The following is a 9961-nucleotide window of genomic DNA, read 5'->3' as shown; positions in this document are numbered from 1 at the left end:
TCAAAACCCAGGAGTGTATTTGCTTCCCCTTTTCTTCAATCTCCCGTCTCTCCTGTCTCACATCTCTCTCTCTCTCTCTCTCTCTCTCTCTCTCTCTCTCTCTCTTCAAACCCAGGAGTGTTTTGTGATGATGAGCTTTTGATGAAGATGAGGCAGCGGGTTGGTACAGATGGGAACTCCGACTGGAGTGTTAGTTCTGATGGGGGCCTACGTTTTCGTGGCCGGTTATGCGTTCCTGACATCCCTGACTTGAGACGTGAGGTTCTCGAGTTAGCCCATAGTTCTAAGCTTGCGATGCATCCAGGTAGCACGAAGATGTATCAGGATATGAAGAGGTCTTATTGGTGGGACAATATGAAGGTCCAGATTGCTGAATTTGTTTCTCATTGTCTCACGTGCCAGCAGGTCAAGGCAGAGCATCGCCGACCTCCTGGGCTGTTGCAGCCCATGCCCATAGCTGGATGGAAGTGGGATTTCATCTCTATGGATTTTATTTCTGGGTTGCCGAGGACGAGAAAGGGATTTGACTCTATTTAGGTGATCGTCGATCGATTAACGAAGTCGGCGCATTTCTTACCGATCAGAGTCACTTACTCTGCAGACGAGTTGGCTAGGTTGTATATCAAGGAGATAGTGCGTCTGCATGGAGTTCCCCTGGAGATTGTGTCTGATAGAGACACGCGTTTTACATCTATCTTCTGGACTCATATCCAGGAAGCAATGGGTGTGAAATCGAAGTTCAAGACCGCGTTTCATCCGCAAACCGATGGGCGAGACGGAGCGCGTGAATCAAGCCCTGGAAGATATTTTGCGAGCTTGTGTTTTGGTTTTCAAAGACAGTTGGGATGATCTCCCTTACGCAGAGTTCGCGTATAATAATAGTTTCCAGGCGAGTATCGGTATGGCTCCCTTCGAGGCGTTGTATGGTCGCCCGTGCAGAGCACCACATTGTTGGGCAGAAATTGGTGAGCGTAGTTTGCTTGGCCCAGAGTTGGTGCAGGTGACTTCAGAGAAGGTTGACATCATTCGACGTCGACTTCTAGCAGCGCAGAGCAGGCAGAAGAGTTATGCTGATACGAGGCGTCGACTGCTTGAGTTCGTAGTGGGAGATCATGTTTTTCTGAAGGTCTCTCCTATGAAGGGAGTTCTGCGGTTCGGTAAGAAGGGGAAGCTGACGCCGAGATTTATTGGTCCATTTCAAGTTCTGGATCGAGTGGGAGCGGTAGCTTACCGCCTTGCTTTGCCCACACCTCTTGCGGGCGTGCATAACGTATTTCATATCTCTATGCTGAAGAAGTACGTTCCTGATCCTTCGCATATTATCAGTTGGGAGCAAGTGCAGTTAAGTGAGGATGCCACTTATGTACTGCAACCGACGCGTATTCTGGATAGAAAGGAGTAGGTATTGCGTAGCAAGGTTATCCCTCTCGTGAAGGTGCTATGGACGCATCATGGTGTGGAAGAGGCTACTTGGGAATCTGAAGCTGAGGTCAGGAAGACCTACCCTCTGATCCTTGAGGATTATACGAAGGTATGAATTTCGAGGACGAAATTTTCTTTAAGGGGGGTAGATTGTAACGACCTTGGAATTTTTGTGCTAATCTTTCCTTAAGTAGTTGTTTTTGGGGTAATTAGCGCTTTACTTGATTGCTTGTGAAATTCGCATCAATCACTTTAAATTGTATCTGCATGGCTCTAAACGTGCAGATTAGTGAGCGCTACGTTACTCTGAAATCTGGGATCCATCGCTAAATCCAGTTGTTCTGGGGAATTTTTGGAAGATCTGGATCGGACCTAGACCGCGCGTCGAAAGTCCGATGGCGATGATCTTAGGCTGTTGCGGTCACCGAGTTGGGCTTGATCTTCACCTCAAAAATCAAGTCGATCTGATGTTCTGGGTCGATTTGGTTGAGTTCGGAGTGAAGAGTGTGAGAACGGTTGGAATTTAATAAGCTTTTTATGAAATCTGAGTCGTGTTGCTTGCGCGACAATTTTAAGCTATCTGACCGTTGGATTCTGACCCAATTTCACCCTCTGATTAGGATGGTTGGCCCAGGCATATCCTAGTGCTTGTGGACCTGGTCGAGATTCCATGACCGTTGAATTGAGTGTGGTCCGCCACTGCTGATCTGAAGAGCCGGTCGGTACGAAAACTCAGCCTGACCTAGATCCATGGTCAATGAGCTTAAGTCCTACCTTTCGTGGTTATAGGCCCACCAGAAGTGCTTCGTTGGATCGAGAAAGGCGTACTTTGGTTATAACCTAAGTATACCTTGACCCTGGGGTTATTTCCATCATTTTAAGGTCTATATATAGTCCTTAAACCCTAGCTCTCATTTCCATACGAATTTTCTCTAACCCTAGCTTAGAGAGAGAGTGGAAAAGAGAGAGTTAGTGAGAGAGATTGGTTGGTGAATCATCTTGATTCTTCCTTGTTCTTCTTCACCTTTGAATCTTCACTTTGAATCGTTCCTTTGGCGATTCTGAGTTCTTTTGGGGTAAGTTAAACTAACCCTAATCTGTGTTAGAGCTTAGATTAGACTTGGTGTTGTTGTATCTCATTTCTATCCTTATTTTAGGGTATTCTTGCGCCGTTGACGAAGACAACTCGTCTAAATCAGTTCGGCGGTTCTTTCTTCGCTTAAGGTGAGGACTTTAAGTGTATAGGTTATGGTTTTCAAGGCTTTCAATCCCAGTTAGTGATTTATTCTTGTTATGGATGAGATTTCACATGCCAAATGTTGAGCTTACGTTGCTTTCCTGATATGCATGTGATATGTTGAGATTTGTGTATTCTATGTGTATTTATAAAGTACCGTATACGTATAGAATATGCACTTATGTTTGCCATGATTAATTGTCATGTATGTATGCTGGATGCATGTATGACAACTCCTTGGGAAAAGGAAATGTCTAAGTGCATGTGTTTCAACATACGTCATGTATGTTGTTCCATGAATGCTAAGTGTTTGTAGAAATGCATGAATGATCTACGTGTAACTGATTACACTAAATGCAGGCGTTGAGAAGTGGTTCTCAATACTTCTATGGATGCGCATGATTTCCTTTATGCATTTACATTCCAAGTTATTTAAATTCAAGCATTCCTATGCTTACATTTATGTTAAGTTGATATTCTTCAGATGTGTATGCACCATGAATTGAGTGGTTGTTCCATTACTGTTTTACATTCCATATGAATATCTGTAGTAGTGTAATGTATTTGGGACTATGCCTTAGTCCAGGAAATCGGTAATTGACCCTATGGTCGTGGTTGAGATTGCTTTCGCCACGTGAGACGCATTAGACGAACCCGAGTCGTATTAGAGTTGTCGGCAGTGGTTCGACCACGCGAGTGTTTGCGCACTCCATGTCGTTCAATTCAACGTGCGCTCGTGCTAGTCGAGTTCGTCAACTAACCCGATTGTCCGGTGTATGTTAACCATGTATGGACGCTACGCTTGAATCTAGGGTACCGAACTTACCAGTGAAATCCTATTAACTATGGTACTGATCCGCTAAGACTCATGAGCCGGACATGGTGGTATGGGACACCGTGGTCGAGCCGTCGGCCTACGCTGGGGTGACGAGCCTCCCCGTAGTGACCAGTGAGCACTCGTGAGCCGATTATGGTGGTATGGGACACTATATTCACACTGTCGGCCTACATTGATTGGTGACGAGCCCTTTGTAGTGACCTCGAGCATACCTGGATACCGCAAGGAGGTGACGAGCTGATCTGTGGTAGTAAAGGCATGAAAGGCGTGCATTGATTGGTGACGAGCCCTTTGCTACGACCTCAACTATATGATCGTATGAGATATCTAGGATTGACGACCCTAGTATGGATCACTGTTTGGATGGTGATATGAGGAAGGTATCTTAGCTTCCCAATCCTGTTGTGTGAAACGGACTAATAACAACTTGGTAATCATATCCATGCACCGCATTTGCATGTGCTTTGTAGATGTGGCGCACTTTGAGGCGATGTCATGCGTAACGTAAGATGAAGACGCTGAGGGTGTACGCGTGAGGGCACGCATCATATTGCATTCATACTTGCATTAACAAGAGTACTTAGGATTTATTTAATTGTCCTACTTTATCATTACTGTTTGATTGAACTGATAACATGTTAACCAGTGCCTTATTGTTCCACTGAGTTGATCACTCACTCCCACGTTTCTGAGGCGGTGTTACACACCCACCAGACTCTGTCTTAGGCCCTGATGTTGCAGATGTGGATGCGACGTCTGAGGCAGAGCGGGAGCTGGATGACGACCAGGCTGCCTTCTCGTATATGCAGTTTTCAGACGGGTTCTAGCGAGCCTCGGTCTGTTGCGCGGGATCTATGGGATTACTATTTTGGGGACTGAAATGATGTAACTTGTACTTATAATTTTGATAAATAACACTTTTACACGATCTGGTTGTATATGTAATTCAGGGACTTACACTTGTACACATATTTTACTATAAGTCTTCCGCTTGCTTTATTCACTTATCCCTGAATCATATCTGCATTTTGGCTTAATCTATCCCATGTTTATGTGCTAATACAGTCAACATACATCATTCATTAATTATGTTGCATAAGTGATGTTTTGGAACTCGGGAGCTGAGTTATGCTCGACCCCCGAATTTCAGGGCGTTACAAGGTCCTACATGGCTCCTAGGATGAAGGCTATGGGCCTAGATCTTACTCTTTTCTTCCATGGTGGACCATTCTCCATGGACCCACCATGATGTACTTTCTCTTCATTCTAAAATCTCCTAAGCCATTTAGGCCTTTGCATGTATAGTGGGGAAATGTGTCCTCACCCTCCAATAACTTTTCTTGATGTACAGTAGCTTGCATGTAACATTCAATGGCCGAATCTTCCACCAATGGCCGGATCACTCTCCTTCTCTCTCCCTTTCTCTCCTTTTTCTTCTATTTATTTCTGATGATGTGTGGCCCACCAAGAAGGTCAGTAACATCTCAGATCCATCAGGGAGATGGGACGTCCAAGCCCACCTTGTTGGATGTTCAAGCCCGCCCTGCATGCATGGGTTAGGTGGCCTACAAACTTAATTTTTCATGGAGATTTTAATGCACTAATAGATATGAAAATTTTCCAAACTATGAAGGTGGAACCCACTTGATGAATGAGGGCAATAAGCCCTTGGATTAATTTATATGGGCTGAAATATGGACAGCATGTGTTGCTGTCCAGATTTCAGGCCCAGTTTGAGCATGACTTTTGAGTTAATGTTTGGATCTGTTTGCATGCCATTTTCTTCCAAATTTCTTTGGAAATTTTGTAGTGCATGGACCCCATTTTGATGTGGAATGGGGCCCACACCATTTCTCCCATGATTGAGACCCATGGGATGGGCCAAAGTGGGACAACTGTCTAGAAATTTCTGGATAGTTCAGCAACACTGTAAGTTGGAAATGAGCATTTTTACCTGAGTTTATGGAATAAGTGGGCCACCCCAGTGGACCCCACTTTCTTTCAATGAGTAAGACCACCCTTCCCACCAATTTTTTAAGGGTTTGGACAAGTCTAGGCCCACTCCATGTGGTCCCAAACATAGGGACAGTTATAATTCCAACAACATTTCACCCAAGACAGACTATAATTCCGAATTTAATTTAAATACTTATGGGTATCTAAAAATTATGAACCTTTACAAGGAGGTCTCCTACCCTTGTTACGATCCACCTACAAATTATTGGGGCCAATGGACCCTGTACACACCGTGGAAAGGGCTGCACCGTCCCACTACGTTGGGAAGTCCAGGACAACCAGATTTTTTCTAGATAGATTGTTTTCTTTAAATAAATCAAAGAGTATCCAAAAATCATGAAGTTTTGTGGAGTTATGTCCCACCTATGGAATTACTAACCTACAAAATTTTAGGGCCAACGGGACCCTGTACTATCCGTGGTATGTCCTGGAGTGGTCCCCTAGGCTAGGGCGTCCTGCCTTGGCTGGCTGTTCAGGCCACTTTGTGGGCCCACCTCGATGTACTTTTTATCCAACCATTCATCCATGTGGGGTACATAGGGGACTTGATCATCCTCTCCTTCATTAAATTCCTATTAGAGCCCATTAAATGAGTTTCTGGGCCAAATATCCAGGCCCATAGAATTGCCTGCACATGGGACACCCGGCCCATTGGGCTGATGGTGGACGTCCAGTCCAATAGCATGGCCCATCTGATTTATTTGTTAAATCCACTCCCTTCATCTGGTGGACCCCCCTTGTGACATGTATGGGCCACCAGGAACAAAAATAAACATATAATCTAATTAATCTTTGAATTTTCAGTAATGCCAGATTGTGGGAGGGCTGGAATTTCAGCAATAAGCCCATGGTTGTTGCGTATAAATGGACGTTTTGGGGCAGCATGGTTCACTAAATTTGGAGATATTATTACACATATTTTGCCCTATTTTTAGTTATATTTTGGGCTTAATTAGTGCATATTTAAGGCCCATTCCAATTGGGTTTTATTGGACTAGTCTTCTTAGTTATTTGTTGGTTTTTCCTAGGCCCATTGTCTTGAAATTTTTTGATAGGCCCATTGGACCTTTGAGGCCTATATTATCATCCCATTGTGATGGGTTTTATGGGCCAAATATTCAAGTAGTTGGGCTCTTACTTGCCCATCTAAAATGAATCCATGTTTGGGCCGAGATGTGAGGCCCAACTTACTTGTTTTAAATGTAAGGATTACCCATATGTTTGAAATAATGGGCTGCCCATTAGGCCCACTACAATGAGTGGATTCATGACCCTTATAGTTGGGCCCAAACCTTGTTTAAGGGCCCATTATGTTGCCCATGTATTGGGCTTAGTATATGGCCCACTAGACCATAGATTGCTTGGGCTTTGGATTTTACTTTATATGAATAGCGGGCTACCTTTTGGGACCCAGTTGAGGTTGGATGTCCTCCTTGGTGGCCCTAAGGTAGGCCCATAGGGCTCCTATAGGTGGTTGAAGGTCCACCTTGGGCCCTTGATTAGGACCGTCTCCTCATTGGGATTATGACTCTCTTAACTTGTGGGTCATCCCAAAGTACTGGGCCCCCACTAGAAGACTTCCCTTCTCCTTAGAGTATTTGTCTATGTACCTAGACCTTGTCCCCTCTTGGGAAGAAGGAATATATTATTCTATAGGTAGCGCGCTTACGTCATTGTGAACCATATGCATCATCTGTGTGAATTGATTGCATTGTGTGGTGGTTATAGAGGGATGGAGTTTCTCCCCTTGTGCACATTCAGTGCTTAAGGCTTATGCATGATCTGTATGTGTGACTCATGCATTGATATCGTATTTCATGATTATACCGCCCTTGCTTCATCAGGGCCTTGCCTCCATAGGGAAATTTGTGGATGGCCATCTGTGTGGACACTGAAAATATTAGTTGAGTATACCGGGTCCATAGGATGCTCATGGGTGAAATTCTCAGAACTTCCATGGTACCAAGGATCTTCTTCAGCACCGTGATCGATTGGAATATATGAGCACACGAGGGCCTTATACCGTTAGGCCACGACACCCACTGTCGTGTAGTCGGTTGGATAGGGGTGTGACCTTACTCACCTGATGTAAGAGGGCATTACTAGGCTGAGTCTGACCAGCTCGTGAAATGGATCCACTACTATTAGGCCTTGCTGGTGATTGGTTGTCCCCGGCAGGTAGTGAGCTCTCTTACACTCGTTTAACTGTGCGAGGTCTGTAGAGCGGTAGTCATCTAGCAGAGTAATGGACCCCGGTGATTTCCTTATAATTGGAAACATACTTGATATGTAGATTGGTTGTGAGCACTGACATTATTTCACATCACATTCGCATCGGCTGTATAAGCCCCTTCATGCATTGCCTTGGTAAGGCGCCCAGTACTTATTGCATCTTATTCATGATAAGCCTTGGTAAGGCTAGTGATATTGTCATGGAGCATGTTTCCCTTCCTGTACCTCCTGCTATTCTTCAATACACCATTGTCAAACACTGTCACCACCCTCTAAGCTTCTATAAGCTTATGCACGATTAATGCATGCAGGAGATTCTAAGCAGGCGTCATAGCGGCAAAGCTTGGAGTAGAGTTGAGCTTGAGGACCCCGGTGTTGTAAAATTTTCTCTCCTTTGTATGTCCGTTTGGACCTTATGAAAGCCTATAAAAGTTCAAATTCTTAGTGGATTTTGTGATGTGTGCCTTGTTATTCTCAAATATACGCTATGATCTTAGGTATGTTCATATCGAAAATAATTATATTGTTATGAAAATCCTCCTTGTAGGATCATAGGATCGGAACCTAACTTAGGAGCGGAGAATGAGGTACTACTGAGACTATTGCGGCTAGAACCGGCCATCAGGTTCCTTGTGAGTCCGATTACCGAGTCTGGGGCGTGATAGGAGTTGGTATCAGAGTATAGCAAGTAATTCTGGAGTAACTCGGGATAACATCGCATGCCAGCTAAGAGCATAGGACAAGTAGTGCCTCGAGACCCTTCCTTTCTCTCCGTATTGATCCTGTAATTGTCTTAATTCCTTGCGTCATCGTTATTTTATAAACGATGCCACCTAGACATGGCACCCGTGGTCGTGGTGCCTGTGGACGAGGCGCCCAAGATACCTACTTTACTCGAGCACATCCTGATCTCTTTGTTGAGGATTTGATTCCTAAGGTCCCGATCCAGCCTATTCCTCCTGTAGCACCTATTCCTCGAGTTGCTCTAGTTCCCCCGCCGGTTCCCCCTCCTCAGTCTGTTATTCCAGTTACAGAGGCTCTTGCTCCACCAGCCACACCCGTACCTCCGCCTGAGGTGAGTGTCACTCCTGCTTTTCCGACAGTGCCTATAGGAGCCGAGCATTTTCAGCAGCTGATGCAGCTTGTTGCCACTGCATTGCAGACCCTTTAGCCTGCTACCGTCGAGGTTTTTGAGTAGTCTGACTTACCGTGTGTGAGCGCGATATCTCGAGACTTCCGACAGCATGATCCGTCGAGGTTTAGTGATGAGCCTTACCCTTCTGCCGGAGGCATGGAGCACTAAGATTGCAAGGATTTTTGACACTATGCAGTGTCCAGCCAATTAGAGGGTATCCCTTATGACCTATCTTCTTCAGGGTGAGGCCCATCATTGGTGGTCGTCTGTATCCAGGATGACCGGGCTAGATTTTGTTTAGACGTGGGAGGAGTTCGTGGTCCGTTTCGACCAGAAATTCTTCCCTGAGCATGTTCATATACAGAAGGCGATCGAGTTTGAGACCCTGGTTCAAGGAGATTTGTCAGTATCTCAGTATGAGGCCCGTTTCTTGGCCTTGTTTAGATTTACTCCTCATCTCACCGGTGATGAGAAAATGAGGGCTCGTCATTTTGTGACTGGCTTGTGTCCTGCCCTTTGTAGCCACGTGGTAGGGCATTATTTGGAATTGTTCGACCAGGTCATTCATCGAGCACTGGTTTATGAGGAGGAATGGGCTATGACCCAGAGATCGAGAGAGCAGAGTTTCGATGGAGGATGGAAGAAGAGACCTCCAGCCGGCAGTTCCAGGCAGCACCGTTAGCAGAGACAGAGGGGTAGATCAGAGTTTCGGTAGCTCGCAACTCAGACAATAACTTCATCATCATCATCAGCATCACCGGCCGCTTCATCTTTCGGCCCCTTTTTTGGTGTTTGCTTTGGTTGTAAACAGGCCGGGCATCGAAGGTGTGAGTGCCCTCTCCCTATATGGTAGGAAAGGCCACCACAATTACCTCCTCCTCGTCCTCCTCAACAGCAGCAGCAGTAGAGAGTGTAGCTTCCAGCCCCTGCTCTTAGGGCTCCTCCTCAGCAGCAGAGGCAGCCAGGCAGACCTCCTCAGTAGAGACAGTAACAGCACCAGCACCAGCACCAGCAGAGGGGATACCCATACGTTCAATCCCTAGGTCGAGTGTGTATCACAGCTCAACAGGCACAAACTTAG

The sequence above is a fragment of the Magnolia sinica genome, chromosome 8, assembly GCF_029962835.1.
Source record: "Magnolia sinica isolate HGM2019 chromosome 8, MsV1, whole genome shotgun sequence".
Taxonomy (NCBI): domain Eukaryota; kingdom Viridiplantae; phylum Streptophyta; class Magnoliopsida; order Magnoliales; family Magnoliaceae; genus Magnolia; species Magnolia sinica.
The sequence above is the reverse complement of the archived record's forward strand: the minus strand, read 5'-3'. Positions refer to the sequence as shown.